The sequence below is a fragment of the Athene noctua genome, unplaced genomic scaffold (genome assembly GCF_965140245.1).
Source record: "Athene noctua unplaced genomic scaffold, bAthNoc1.hap1.1 HAP1_HAP1_scaffold_47, whole genome shotgun sequence".
NCBI lineage: Eukaryota > Metazoa > Chordata > Aves > Strigiformes > Strigidae > Athene > Athene noctua.
In genome coordinates this window covers 401,507-416,399 of record NW_027437542.1, presented here as the reverse complement: position 1 = coordinate 416,399, position 14,893 = coordinate 401,507, and positions in this window count along the sequence as shown.

Below are 14,893 nucleotides of genomic sequence, written 5' to 3'. Positions count from 1 at the left end.
AGGCTGGGCTTGGGGATTGTCTCGGGGCTCGTCTCGAGGCTCGGCTCTGGGCTCTGTGCTCGGCTGGGCTCGGGGCTCGGCTCGAGTCTCGGCTCTGGGCTCGGCTCTAGGCTGGGCTCGAGGCTCGGCTCAGGGCTTGTCTGCTCTCGGCTTTGAGCTGGGCTCAGGGATCTGCTCTGCTCTTGGCTCGGCTCGAGGCTCCAATCGCGCCCGTCTCTGGGCTCTGCTCTGGACTCGGCTCGGCTCTAGGCTGCGCTTGGGGCTCGGATCTGGGTTCGGCTCTGGACACGGCTCGCCTCGGCTCTAGGCTGGGCTTGGGGATTGTCTCGGGGCTCGTCTCGAGGCTCGGTTCTGAGCTCTGTGCTCGGCTGGGCTCGGGGCTCGGCTCGAGGCTCGGCTCAATACTCGGCTCTGGGCTCGCCTCTAGGCTGGGCTCTGGGCTCGGCTCGGCTCTAGGCTGGGCTTGGGGATTGTGTCGGGGCTCGTCTCGAGGCTCGGCTCTGGGCTCTGTGCTCGGCTGGGCTCGGGGCTCGGATCTGGGTTCGGCTCTGGACTCGGCTCGACTCGGCTCTAGGCTGGGCTTGGGATTGTCTCGGGGCTCGTCTTGAGCATCGATTATGGGCTCTGTGCTCGGCTGTGCTCGGGGCTCGGCTCGAGGCTCGGCTCTGTGCTCGGCTCTGGACTCGGCTCTAGGCTGGGCTCGAGGCTCGGCTCGAGGCTCGGCTCTGGGCTCGGTTCTAGGCTGGGCTCTGGGCTCGGCTCGGCTCTAGGCTGGGCTCGGGGCTCGGATCTGGGTTCGGCTCTGGACTCGGCTCGCCTCGGCTCTAGGCTGGGCTTGGGGATTGTCTCGGGGCTCGTCTCGAGGCTCGGCTCTGGGCTCTGTGCTCGGCTGGGCTCGGGGCTCGGCTCGAGGCTCGGCTCTGGGCTCGGCTCTAGACGCGGCTCTAGCCTCGGCTCGGCTCTAGGCTTTGCTCGTTGCTCGGCTCTGGGCTCGGGTCTGGACTCGGATCTAGGCTGGGCTCCAGGCTCGGCTCTGGGCTTGTCTGCTCTCGGTTCTAGGCTGGGCTCGTGTCTCTGCTCTGGGCTCGTCTCTGGACTCGGTTCTAGGCTGGGCTCGAGGCTCGGCTCTGGACTCGGCTCGGCTCTAGGCTGGGCTCGGGGCTCGGATCTGGGTTCGGCTCTGGACTCGGCTCGCCTCGGCTCTAGGCTGGGCTTGGGGATTGTCTCGGGGCTCGTCTCGAGGCTCGGTTCTGTGCTCTGTGTTCGGCTGGGCTCGGGGCTCGGCTCGAGGTTCGGCTCTGGGCTCGGCTCTAGGCTGGGCTCTAGCCTCGGCTCGGCTCTAGGCTGGGCTCGGGGCTCGGATCTGGGTTCGGCTCTGGACTCGGCTCGCCTCGATTCTAGGCTGGGCTTGGGGATTGTCTCAGGGCTCGTCTCGAGGCTCGGCTGTGGGCTCTGTGCTCGGCTGGGCTCGGGGCTCGGCTCGAGGCTCGGCTCTGGGCTCGGCTCTAGGCTGGGCTCTAGCCTCGGCTCGGCTCTAGGCTCTGCTATTGCTATGCTCTGGGCTCGGGTCTGGACACGGATCTAGGCTGGGCTCGAGGCTCGGCTCTGGGCTCGTCTCTGGACTCGGTTCTAGGCTGGGCTCGAAGCTCGCCTCTGGACTCGGCTCGGCTCTAGGCTGGGCTCGTGGCTCGGATCTGGGTTCGGCTCTGGACTCGGCTCGCCTCGGCTCTAGGCTGGGCTTGGGGATTGTCTCGGGGCTCGTCTCGAGGCTCGGTTCTGTGCTCTGTGTTCGGCTGGGCTCGGGGCTCGGCTCGAGGTTCGGCTCTGGGCTCGGCTCTAGGCTGGCTCTAGCCTCGGCTCGGCTCTAGGCTGGGCTCGGGGCTCGGATCTGGGTTCGGCTCTGGACTCGGCTCGCCTCGATTCTAGGCTGGGCTTGGGGATTGTCTCAGGGCTCGTCTCGAGGCTTGGCTGTGGGCTCTGTGCTCGGCTGGGCTCGGGGCTCGGCTCGAGGCTCGGCTCTGGGCTCGGCTCTAGGCTGGGGTCTAGCCTCGGCTCGGCTCTAGGCTCTGCTATTGCTATGCTCTGGGCTCGGGTCTGGACTCGGATCTAGGCTGGGCTCGAGGCTCGGCTCTGGGCTTGTCTGCTCTCGGCTCTAGGCTGGGCTCGTGGCTCTGCTCTGGACTCGTCTCTGGACTCGGTTCTAGGCTGGGCTCGAGGCTCGGCTCTGGACTCGGCTCGGCTCTAGGCTGGGCTCGGGGCTCGGATCTGGGTTCGGCTCTGGACTCGGCTCGCCTCGGCTCTAGGCTGGGCTTGGGGATTGTCTCGGGGCTCGTGTCGAGGCTCGGCTCTGGGCTCTGTGTTCGGCTGAGCTCGGGGCTCGGCTCGAGGCTCGTCTCTGGGCTCGGCTCTGGACTCGTCTCGGCTCTAGGCTGGGCTCGGGGCTCAGATCTGGGTTCGGATCTGGACTCGGCTCGCCTCGGCTCTAGGCTGGGCTTGTGTATTGTCTCGGGGCTCGTCTCGAGGCTCGGCTCTGGGCTCTGTGCTCGGCTGGGCTCGGGGCTCGGCTCGAGGCTCGGCTCTGGGCTCGGTTCTAGGCTGGGCTCTGGGCTCGGCTCGGCTCTAGGCTGGGCTCGGGGCTCGGATCTGGGTTCGGCTCTGGACTCGGCTCGCCTCGGATCTAGGCTGGGCTTGGGGATTGTCTCGGGGCTCGTCTCGAGGCTCGGCTCTGGGCTCTGTGCTCGGCTGGGCTCGGGGCTCGGCTCGAGGCTCGGCTCTGGGCTCGGCTCTAGACGCGCCTCTAGCCTCGGCTCGGCTCTAGGCTCTGCTCGTTGCTCGGCTCTGGGCTCGGGTCTGGACTCGACTCTAGGCTGGGCTCGAGGCTCGGCTCTGGGCTTGTCTGCTCTCGGCTCTAGGCTGGGTTCGTGGCTCTGCTCTGGGCTCGTCTCTGGACTCGGTTCTAGGCTGGGCTCGGGGCTCGGCTCTGGACTCGGCTCGGCTCTAGGCTGGCCTCGGGGCTCGGATCTGGGTTCGGCTCTGGACTCGGCTCGACTCGGCTCTAGGCTGGGCTTGGGGATTGTCTCGGGGCTCGTCTGGAGGCTCGGCTCTGGGCTCTGTGCTTGGATGGGCTCGGGGCTCGGCTCGAGCTCGGCTCTAGGCTAGGCTCTGGTCTCGGCTCGGCTCTAGGCTGGGCTCGGAGCTCGGATCTATGTTCGGCTCTGGACTCGGCTCGCCTCGGCTCTAGGCTGGGCTTGGGGATTGTCTCGGGTCTCGTCTCGAGGCTCGGCTCTGGGCTCTGTGCTCGGATGGGCTCGGGGCTCGGCTCGAGGCTCGGCTCTGTGGTCTGTGTTCGGCTGGGCTCGGGGCTCGATTCGAGTTTCGGCTCTGGGCTCGGCTCTAGGCAGGGCTCTAGCCTCGGCTCGGCTCTAGGCTGGGCTCGGGGCTCGGATCTGGGTTCGGCTCTGGACTCGGCTCGCCTCGGCTCTAGGCTGGGCTTGGGGATTGTCTCGGGGCTCGTCTCGAGGCTCGGTTCTGTGCTCTGTGTTCGGCTGGGCTCGGGGCTCGGCTCGAGGCTCGGCTCTGGGCTCGGCTCTAGGCTGGGCTCTAGCCTCGGCTCGGCTCTAGGCTCTGCTATTGCTATGCTCTGGGCTCGGGTCTGGACACGGATCTAGGCTGGGCTCGAGGCTCGGCTCTGGGCTCGTCTCTGGACTCGGTTCTAGGCTGGGCTCGAAGCTCGCCTCTGGACTCGGCTCGGCTCTAGGCTGGGCTCGGGGCTCGGATCTGGGTTCGGCTCTGGACTCGGCTCGCCTCGGCTCTAGGCTGGGCTTGGGGATTGTCTCGGGGCTCGTCTCGAGGCTCGGTTCTGTGCTCTGTGTTCGGCTGGGCTCGGGGCTCGGCTCGAGGTTCGGCTCTGGGCTCGGCTCTAGGCTGGCTCTAGCCTCGGCTCGGCTCTAGGCTGGGCTCGGGGCTCGGATCTGGGTTCGGCTCTGGACTCGGCTCGCCTCGATTCTAGGCTGGGCTTGGGGATTGTCTCAGGGCTCGTCTCGAGGCTCGGCTGTGGGCTCTGTGCTCGGCTGGGCTCGGGGCTCGGCTCGAGGCTCGGCTCTGGGCTCGGCTCTAGGCTGGGGTCTAGCCTCGGCTCGGCTCTAGGCTCTGCTCGTTGCTCGGCTCTGGGCTCGGGTCTGGACTCGGATCTAGGCTGGGCTCGAGGCTCGGCTCTGGGCTTGTCTGCTCTCGGCTCTAGGCTGGGCTCGTGGCTCTGCTCTGGGCTCGTCTCTGGACTCGGTTCTAGGCTGGGCTCGAGGCTCGGCTCTGGACTCGGCTCGGCTCTAGGCTGGGCTCGGGGCTCGGATCTGGGTTCGGCTCTGGACTCGGCTCGCCTCGGCTCTAGGCTGGGCTTGGGGATTGTCTCGGGGCTCGTGTCGAGGCTCGGCTCTGGGCTCTGTGTTCGGCTGAGCTCGGGGCTCGGCTCGAGGCTCGTCTCTAGGCTCGGCTCTGGACTCGTCTCGGCTCTAGGCTGGGCTCGGGGCTCAGATCTGGGTTCGGATCTGGACTCGGCTCGCCTCGGCTCTAGGCTGGGCTTGGGTATTGTCTCGGGGCTCGTCTCGAGGCTCGGCTCTGGGCTCTGTGCTCGGCTGGGCTCGGGGCTCGGCTCGAGGCTCGGCTCTGGGCTCGGTTCTAGGCTGGGCTCTGGGCTCGGCTCGGCTCTAGGCTGGGCTCGGGGCTCGGATCTGGGTTCGGCTCTGGACTCGGCTCGCCTCGGATCTAGGCTGGGCTTGGGGATTGTCTCGGGGCTCGTCTCGAGGCTCGGCTCTGGGCTCTGTGCTCGACTGGGCTCGGGGCTCGGCTCGAGGCTCGGCTCTGGGCTCGGCTCTAGACGCGGCTCTAGCCTCGGCTCGGCTCTAGGCTCTGCTCGTTGCTCGGCTCTGGGCTCGGGTCTGGACTCGGCTCTAGGCTGGGCTCGAGGCTCGGCTCTGGGCTTGTCTGCTCTCGGCTCTAGGCTGGGTTCGTGGCTCTGCTCTGGGCTCGTCTCTGGACTCGGTTCTAGGCTGGGCTCGAGGCTCGGCTCTGGACTCGGCTCGGCTCTAGGCTGGCCTCGGGGCTCGGATCTGGGTTCGGCTCTGGACTCGGCTCGACTCGGCTCTAGGCTGGGCTTGGGGATTGTCTCGGGGCTCGTCTGGAGGCTCGGCTCTGGGCTCTGTGCTTGGATGGGCTCGGGGCTCGGCTCGAGCTCGGCTCTAGGCTAGGCTCTGGTCTCGGCTCGGCTCTAGGCTGGGCTCGGAGCTCGGATCTATGTTCGGCTCTGGACTCGGCTCGCCTCGGCTCTAGGCTGGGCTTGGGGATTGTCTCGGGTCTCGTCTCGAGGCTCGGCTCTGGGCTCTGTGCTCGGATGGGCTCGGGGCTCGGCTCGAGGCTCGGCTCTGGGCTCTGTGCTCGGTTGGGCTCGGGGCTCGGCTCGAGGCTCGGCTCTGGGCTCGGATCTAGGCTGGGCTCTGGGATCGGCTCGGCTCTAGGCTGGGCTCGGGGCTCGGATCTGTGTTCGGCTCTGGACTCGGCTCGCCTCGGCTCTAGGCTGGGCTTGAGTATTGTCTCGGGTCTCGTCTCGAGGCTCGGCTCTGGGCTCTGTGCTCGGATGGGCTCGGGGCTCGGCTCGAGGCTCGGCTCTGGGCTCGGCTCTAGGCTGGGCTCTGGGTTCGGTCGGCTCTAGGCTGGGCTCGGGGCTCGGATCTGGGTTCGGCTGTGGACTCGGCTCGCCTCGGCTCTAGGCTGGGCTTGGGGATTGTCTCGGGGATCGTCTCGAGGCTCGGCTCTGGGCTCTGTGCTCGGCTGGGATCGGGGCTCGGCTCGAGGCTCCGCTCTGGGCTCTGTGCTCGGCTGGGCTCGGGGCTCGGCTCGAGGCTCGGCTCTGGGCTCGGCTCTATGCTGGGCTCTGGGTTCGGCTCGGCTCTAGGCTGTGCTCGGGGCTCGGATCTGGGTTCGGCTCTGGACTCGGCTCGCCTCGGCTCTAGGCTGGGCTTGGGGATTGTCTCGGGGCTCGGCTCTGGGCTCGGCTCTGGGCTCTGTGCTCGGCTGGGCTCGGGGCTCGGCTCGAGTCTCGGCTCTGGGCTCGGCTCTAGGCTGGGCTCGAGGCTCGGTCAGGGCTTGTCTGCTCTCGGCTTTGAGCTGAGCTCAGGGATCTGCTCTGCTCTTGGCTCGGCTCGAGGCTCCGATCGCGCCCGTCTCTGGGCTCTGCTCTGGACTCGGCTCGGCTCTAGGCTGCACTTGGGGCTCGGATCTGGGTTCGGCTCTGGACTCGGCTCGCCTCGGCTCTAGGCTGGGCTTGGGGATTGTCTCGGGGCTCGTCTCGAGTCTCGGTTCTGAGCTCTGTGCTCGGCTGGGCTCGGGGCTCGGCTCGAGGCTCGGCTCAATACTCGGCTCTGGGCTCGCCTCTAGGCTGGGCTCTGGGCTCGGCTCGGCTCTAGGCTGGGCTTGGGGATTGTGTCGGGGCTCGTCTCGAGGCTCGGCTCTGGGCTCTGTGCTCGGCTGGGCTCGGGGCTCGGCTCGAGGCTCGGCTCTGGGCCCGGCTCTGGACTCGGCTCGGCTCTAGGCTGGGCTCGGGGCTCGGATCTGGGTTCGGCTCTGGACTCTGCTCGATTCGGCTCTAGGCTGGGCTTGGGGATTGTCTCGGGGCTCGTCTCGAGGCTCGGCTCTGGGCTCTGTGCTCGGCTGGGATCGGGGCTCGGCTCGAGGCTCGGCTCTGGACTCGGCTCTAGGCTGGGCTCGAGGCTCGGCTCAGGGCTTGTCTGCTCTCGGCTTTGAGCTGGGCTCAGGGATCTGCTCTTTTCTTGGCTCGGCTCGAGGCTCCGATCGCGCCCGTCTCTGGGCTCTGCTCTGGACTCGGCTCGGCTCTAGGCTGCGCTTGGGGCTCGGATCTGGGTTCGGCTCTGGACTCGGCTCGCCTCGGCTCTAGGCTGGGCTTGGGGATTGTCTCGGGGCTCGTCTCGAGGCTCGGTTCTGAGCTCTGTGCTCGGCTGGGCTCGGGGCTCGGCTCGAGGCTCGGCTCAATACTCGGCTCTTGGCTCGCCTCTAGGCTGGGCTCTGGGCTCGGCTCGGCTCTAGGCTGGGCTTGGGGATTGTGTCGGGGCTCGTCTCGAGGCTCGGCTCTGGGCTCTGTGCTCGGCTGGGCTCGGGGCTCGGCTCGAGGCTCGGCTCTGGGCCCGGCTCTGGACTCGGCTCGGCTCTAGGCTGGGCTCGGGGCTCGGATCTGGGTTCGGCTCTGGACTCGGCTCGACTCGGCTCTAGGCTGGGCTTGGGATTGTCTCGGGGCTCGTCTTGAGCATCGGCTATGGGCTCTGTGCTCGGCTGGGCTCGGGGCTCGGCTCGAGGCTCGGCTCTGTGCTCGGCTCTGGACTCGGCTCTAGGCTGGGCTCGAGGCTCGGCTCTGGGCTTGTCTGCAATCGGCTTTGGGTTGGGCTCAGGTATCGGCTCTGCTCTTGGTTCGGCTCGAGGCTCAGATCGCGCCTGAACCTGGGTTCGGCTCTGGACTCGGCTCGCCTCGTCTCTAGGCTGGGCTTGGGGATTTTCTCGGGGCTCGTCTTGAGCATCGGCTATGGGCTCTGTGCTCGGCTGGGCTCGGGGCTCGGCTCGAGGCTCGTCTCTGTCCTCGGCTCTGGACTCGCCTGTAGGCTGGGCTCGAGGCTCGGCTCTGGGCTTGTCTACAATCGGCTTTGGGTTGGGCTCAGGTATCGGCTCTTCTCTTGGCTCGGCTTGAGGCTCAGATCGCGCCTGAACCTGGGCTCGGCTCTGGACTCGGCTCGGCTTTGGGCTGGGCTCGGGGCTCGGATCTGGGTTCGGCTCTGGACTCGGCTCGCCTCGGCTCTAGCCTGGGCTTGGGGATTGTCTCGGGGCTCGTCTCGTGGCTCGGCTCTGGGCTCTGTGCTCGGCTGGGCTCGGGTCTCGGCTCGAGGTTCGGCTCTGGGCTCGGCTCTAGGCTGGGCTCTAGCCTCGGCTCGACTCTAGGCTCGGCTCGAGGCTCGGCTCTGGGCTCGGCTCGAGGCTCGGCTCAGGGCTTGTCTGCTCTCGGCTTTTAGCTGGGCTCAGGGATCTGCTCTGCTCTTGGCTCGGCTCGAGGCTCCGATCACGCCCGACTCTGGGCTCTGCTCTGGACTCGGCTGGGCTCTAGGCTGCGCTTGGGGCTCGGATCTGGTTTCGGCTCTGGACTCGGCTCGCCTCGGCTCTAGGCTGAGCTTGGGGATTGTCTCGGGGCTCGTCTCGAGCCTCGGCTCTGTGGTCTGTGTTCGGCTGGGCTCGGGGCTCGATTCGAGGTTCGGCTCTGGGCTCGGCTCTAGGCTGGGCTCTAGCCTCGGCTCGGCTCTAGGCTGGGCTCGGGGCTCGGATCTGGGTTCGGCTCTGGACTCGGCTCGCCTCGATTCTAGGCTGGGCTTGGGGATTGTCTCAGGGCTCGTCTCGAGGCTCCGCTGTGGGCTCTGTGCTCGGCTGGGCTCGGGGCTCGGCTCGAGGCTCGGCTCTGGGCTCGGCTCTAGGCTGAGCTCTACCCTCGGCTCGGCTCTAGGCTCTGCTATTGCTATGCTCTGGGCTCGGGTCTGGACACGGATCTAGGCTGGGCTCGAGGCTCGGCTCTGGGCTCGTCTCTGGACTCGGTTCTAGGCTGGGCTCGAAGCTCGCCTCTGGACTCGGCTCGGCTCTAGGCTGGGCTCGGGGCTCGGATCTGGATTCGGCTCTGGACTCGGCTCGCCTCGGCTCTAGGCTGTGCTTGGTGATTGTCTCGGGGATCGTCTCGAGGCTCGGCTCTGGGCTCTGTGCTCGGCTGGGATCGGGGCTCGGCTCGAGGCTCGGCTCTGGGCTCGGCTCTAGGCTGGGGTCTAGCCTCGGCTCGGCTCTAGGCTCTGCTCGTTGCTCGGCTCTGGGCTCGGGTCTGGACTCGGATCTAGGCTGGGCTCGAGGCTCGGCTCTGGGCTTGTCTGCTCTCGGCTCTAGGCTGGGCTCGTGGCTCTGCTCTGGGCTCGTCTCTGGACTCGGTTCTAGGCTGGGCTCGAGGCTCGGCTCTGGACTCGGCTCGGCTCTAGGCTAGGCTCGGGGCTCGGATCTGGGTTCGGCTCTGGACTCGGCTCGACTCGGCTCTAGGCTGGGCTTGGGGATTGTCTCGGGGCTCGTCTCGAGGTTCGGCTCTGGGCTCTGTGCTCGGCTGGGCTCGGGGCTCGGCTCGAGGCTCGGCTCTGGGCTCGGCTCTAGACGCGGCTCTAGCCTCGGCTCGGCTCTAGGCTCTGCTCGTTGCTCGGCTCTGGGCACGGGTCTGGACTCGGATCTAGGCTGGGCTCGAGGCTCGGCTCTGGGCTTGTCTGCTCTCGGCTCTAGGCTGGGCTCGTGTCTCTGCTCTGGGCTCGTCTCTGAACTCGGTTCTAGGTTGGGCTCGAGGCTCGTCTCTGGACTCGGCTCGGCTCTAGGCTGGGCTCGGGGCTCGGATCTGGGTTCGGCTGTGGACTCGGCTCGACTCGGCTCTAGGCTGGGCTTAGGGATTGTCTCGGGGCTCGTCTCGAGGCTCGGCTCTGGGCTCTGTGCTCGGCTGGGCTCGGGGCTCGGCTCGAGGCTCGGCTCTGGGCTCGGCTCTAGGCTGGGCTCTGGGATCGGTTCGGCTCTAGGCTGGGCTCGGGGCTCGGATCTGTGTTCGGCTCTGGACTCGGCTCGCCTCGGCTCTAGGCTGGGCTTGTGGATTGTCTCGGGTCTCGTCTCGAGGCTCGGCTCTGGGCTCTGTGCTCGGCTGGGCTCGGGGCTCGGCTCGAGGCTCGGCTCTGGGCTCGGCTCTAGGCTGGGCTCGAGGCTCGGCTCAGGGCTTGTCTGCTCTCGGCTTTGAGCTGGGCTCAGTGATCTGCTCTGCTCTTGGCTCGGCTCGAGGCTCCGATCGCGCCCGTCTCTGGGCTCTGCTCTGGACTCGGCTCGGCTCTAGGCTGCGCTTGGGGCTCGGATCTGGGTTCGGCTCTGGACTCGGCTCGCCTCGGCTCTAGGCTGGGCTTGGGGATTGTCTCGGGGCTCGTCTCGAGTCTCGGTTCTGAGCTCTGTGCTCGGCTGGGCTCGGGGCTCGGCTCGAGGCTCGGCTCAATACTCGGCTCTGGGCTCGCCTCTAGGCTGGGCTCTGGGCTCGGCTCGGCTCTAGGCTGGGCTTGGGGATTGTCTCGGGGCTCGTCTCGAGTCTCGGTTCTGAGCTCTCTGCTCGGCTGGGCTCGGGGCTCGGCTCGAGGCTCGGCTCTGGGCCCGGCTCTGGACTCGGCTCGGCTCTAGGCTGGGCTCGGGGCTCGGATCTGGGTTCGGCTCTGGACTCGGCTCGATTCGGCTCTAGGCTGGGCTTGGGATTGTCTCGGGGCTCGTCTCGAGGCTCGGCTCTGGGCTCTGTGCTTGGCTGTGCTCGGGTCTCGGCTCAAGGCTCGTCTCAATACTCGGCTCTGGGCTCGCCTCTAGACTGGGCTCTGGCTCGGCTCGGCTCTAGCCTGGGCTCGGGGCTCGGATCTGGGTTCGGCTCTGGACTCGGCTCGCCTCGGCTCTAGGCTGAGCTTGGGGATTGTCTCGGGGCTCGTCTCGAGCCTCGGCTCTGTGCTCTGTGTTCGGCTGGGCTCGGGGCTCGATTCGAGGTTCGGCTCTGGACTCGGATCTAGGCTGGGCTCGAGGCTCGGCTCTGGGCTTGTCTGCTCTCGGCTCTAGGCTGGGCTCGTGGCTCTGCTCTGGGCTCGTCTCTGGACTCGGTTCTAGGCTGGGCTCGAGGCTCGGCTCTGGACTCGGCTCGGCTCTAGGCTGGCCTCGGGGCTCGGATCTGGGTTCGGCTCTGGACTCGGCTCGACTCGGCTCTAGGCTGGGCTTGGGGATTGTCTCGGGGCTCGTCTCGAGGCTCGGCTCTGGGCTCTGTGCTCGGCTGGGCTGGGGGCTCGGCTCGAGGCTCGGCTCTAGGCTGGGCTCTGGGCTCGGCTCGGCTCTAGGCTGGGCTCGGAGCTCGGATCTATGTTCGGCTCTGGACTCGGTTCGCCTCGGCTCTAGGCTGGGCTTGGGGATTGTCTCGGGAATCGTCTCGAGGCTCGGCTCTGGGCTCTGTGCTCGGCTGGGCTCGGGGCTCGGCTCGAGGCTCGGCTCTGGGCTCGGCTCTAGACGCGCCTCTAGCCTCGGCTCGGCTCTAGGCTCTGCTCGTTGCTCGGCTCTGGGCTCGGGTCTGGACTCGGATCTAGGCTGGGCTCGAGGCTCGGCTCTGGGCTTGTCTGCTCTCGGCTCTAGGCTGGGCTCGTGGCTCTGCTCTGGGCTCGTCTCTGGACTCGGTTCTAGGCTGGGCTCGAGGCTCGGCTCTGGACTCGGCTCGGCTCTAGGCTGGGCTCGGGGCTCGGATCTGGGTTCGGCTCTGGACTCGGATCGACTCGGATCTAGGCTGGGCTTGGGGATTGTCTCGGGGCTCGTATCGAGGCTCGGCTCTGTGCTCTGTGCTCTGCTGGGCTGGGGGCTCGGCTCGAGGCTCGGCTCTAGGCTGGGCTCTGGGCTCGGCTCGGCTCTAGGCTGGGCTCGGAGCTCGAATCTATGTTCGGCTCTGGACTCGGTTCGCCTCGGCTCTAGGCTGGGCTTGGGGATTGTCTCGGGAATCGTCTCGAGGCTCGGCTCTGGGCTCTGTGCTCGGCTGGGCTCGGGGCTCGGCTCGAGGCTCGGCTCTGGGCTCGGCTCTAGGCTGGGCTCTAGCCTCGGCTCGGCTCTAGGCTCTGCTCGTTGCTCGGATCTGGGCTCGGGTCTGGACTCGGATCTAGGCTGGGCTCGAGGCTCGGCTCTGGGCTTGTCTGCTCTCGGCTCTAGGCTGGGCTCGTGGCTCTGCTCTCGGCTCCTCTCTGGACTCGGTTCTAGGCTGGGCTCGAGCCTCGGCTCTGGACTCGGCTCGGCTCTAGGCTGGGCTCGGGGCTCGGATCTGGGTTCGGCTCTGGACTCGGCTCGCCTCGGCTCTAGGCTGGGCTTGGGGATTGTCTCGGGGCTCGGCTCGAGGCTCGGCTCTGGGCTCTGTGCTTGGCTGGGCTCGGGGCTCGGCTCGAGGCTCGGCTCTAGGCTGGGCTCTGGGCTCGGCTCGGCTCTAGGCTGGGCTCGGGGCTCGGATCTATGTTCGGCTATGGACTCGGCTCGCCTCGGCTCTAGGCTGGGCTTGGGGATTGTCTCGGGGCTCGTCTCGAGGCTCGGCTCTGGGCTCTGTGCTCGGCTGGGCTCGGGGCTCGGCTCGACGCTCGGCTCTGGGCTCGGCTCTAGGCTGGTCTCTGGGATCGGCTCGGCTCTAGGCTGGGCTCGGGGTCGGATCTGTGTTCAGCTCTGGACTCGGCTCGCCTCGGTTCTAGGCTGGGCTTGTGGATTGTCTCGGGTCTCGTCTCGAGGCTCGGCTCTGGGCTCTGTGCTCGGCTGGGCTCGGGGCTCGTCTCGAGGCTCGGCTCTGGGCTCTGTGCTCGGATGGGCTCGGGGCTCGGCTCGAGGCTCGGCTCTGGGCTCGGCTCTAGGCTGGGCTCTGGACTCGGCTCGGCTCTAGGCTGCGCTTGGGGCTCGGATCTGGGTTCGGCTCTGGACTCGGCTCGCCTCAGCTCTAGGCTGGGCTTGGGGATTGTCTCGGGGCTCGTCTCGAGTCTCGGTTCTGAGCTCTGTGCTCGGCTGGGCTCGGGGCTCGGCTCGAGGCTCGGCTCAATACTCGGCTCTGGGCTCGCCTCTTGGCTGGGCTCTGGGCTCGGCTCGGCTCTAGGCTGGGCTCGGGGCTCGGATCTGGGTTCGGCTCTGGACTCGGCTCGCCTCGGCTCTAGGCTGGGCTTGGGGATTGTCTCGGGGCTCGTCTCGAGGCTCGGCTCTGGGCTCTGTGCTCGGCTGGGCTCGGGGCTCGGCTCGAGGCTCGGCTCGAGGCTGGGCTCGTGGCTCGGATCTGGGTTCGGCTCTGGACTCGGCTCGCCTCGGCTCTAGGCTGGGCTTGAGGGTTGTCTCGGGTCTCGTCTCGAGGCTCAGATCTGGGCTCTGTGCTCGGCTGGGCTCGGGGCTCGGCTCGAGTCACGGCTCTGGGCTCTGCTCTGGACTCGGCTCTGGACTCGGCTCTAGGCTGAGCTCGAGGCTCGGATCTGGGCTTGTCTGCTCTCGGCTTTGGGCTTGGCTCAGAGATCGGCTCTGCTCTTGGCTCGGCTCGAGGCTCAGATCGCGCCCGACTCTGTGCTCGGCTCTGGACTCGGCTCCGTTCGGCTCTAAGCTGGGCTCGGGGCTCGGATCTGGCTTCCGTCTGGACTCGGCTCGCCTCGGCTCTAGGCTGGGCTTGGGGATTGTCTCGGGGCTCGTCTCGAGGCTCGGCTCTGGGCTCTGTGCTCGGCTGGGTTCGGGGATCGGCTCGAGGCTCGGCTCTGGGCACGCCTCTAGGTTGGGCTCTGGTTTCGGCTCGGCTCTAAGCTGGGCTCTGGGCTCGGATCTGGGTTCGGCTCTGGACTCGGCTCGCCTCGGATCTACGCTGGGCTTGGGGATTGTCTCGGGGCTCGTCTCGAGGCTCGGCTCTGTGCTCTGTGCTCGGCTGGGATCGGGGCTCGGCTCGAGGCTCGGCTCTGGGCTCGGCTCTACGCAGGGCTCTGGCTTCGGCTCGGCTCTAGGCTGGGCTCGTGGCTCGGCTCTGGGCTCGTCTCTGTACTCGGTTCTAGGCTGGGCTCGAAGCTCGGCTCTGGACTCGATTCGGCTCTAGGCTGGGCTCAGGGCTCGTATCTGCGTTCGGCTCTGGACTCGGCTCGCCTCGGCTCTAGGCTGGGCTCTGGGCTCGGCTCGACTCTAGGCTGGGCTCGGGGCTCGGATCTGGGTTCGGCTCTGGACTCGGCTCGCCTCGGATCTAGGCTGGGCTTGGGGATTGTCTCGGGGCTCGTCTCGAGGCTCGGCTCTGGGCTCTTTGCTCGGCTGGGCTCGGGGCTCGGCTCGAGGCTCGGCTCAATACTCGGCTCTTGGCTCGGCTCTGGGCTCGGCTCTGGACTCGGCTCGCCTCGGCTCTAGGCTGGGCTTGGGGATTGTCTCGGGGCTCGTCTCGAGGCTCGGCTCTGGGCTCTGTGCTCGGCTCGAGGCTCGGCTCTGGGCTCGGATGGGCTCGGCGCTCGTCTCGAGGCTCGGCTCAATACTCGGCTCTGGGCTCGCCTCTAGGCTGGGCTCTAGGCTCGGCTCGGCTCTAGGCTGGGCTCGGGGCTCGGATCTGGGTTCGGCTCTGGACTCGGCTCGCCTCGGCTCTAGGTTGGGCTTGGGGATTGTCTCGGGGATCGTCTCGAGGCTCGGCTCTGGGCTCTGTGCTAGGCTGGGCTCGGGGCTCGGCTCGAGGCTCGGCTCTGGACTCGGCTCTGGACTCGGCTCTAGGCTGGGCTCGAGGCTCGTCTCAGGGCTTGTCTACAATCGGCTTTGAGGTGGGCTCTAGGCTGGGCTCTAGCCTCGGCTCGGCTCTAGGCTGGGCTCGGGGCTCGGATCTGGGTTCTGCTCTGGACTCGGCTCGGCTCTAGGCTTCGCTCGGGGCTCGGAACTGGGTTCGGCTCTAGGCTGGGCTCGGGGCTCGTATCTGGTTTCGGCTCTGGACTCGGCTCTCCTCGGCTCTAGGCTGGGCTTGGGGATTGTCTCGGGGCTCGTCTCGAGGCTCGGCTCTGGGCTCTGTGCTCGGCTGGGCTCGGGGCTCGGCTCGAGGCTCGGCTCTGGGCTCGGCTCTGGATTCAGCTCGAGGCTGGGCTCGAGGCTCGGCTCTTGGCTTGTCTTCTCTCGGCTTTGGTCTGAGCTCAGGGGTCGGCTCTACTCTTAGCTCGGCTCGAGGCTCAGATCGTGCCCGACTCTCGGCTCGGCTCTGGGCTCTGTGCTCGGCTGGGCTCGGGGCTCGGCTCGAGGCTCGGCTCTGGGCTCGGCTCTAGGCTGGGCTCTGGGA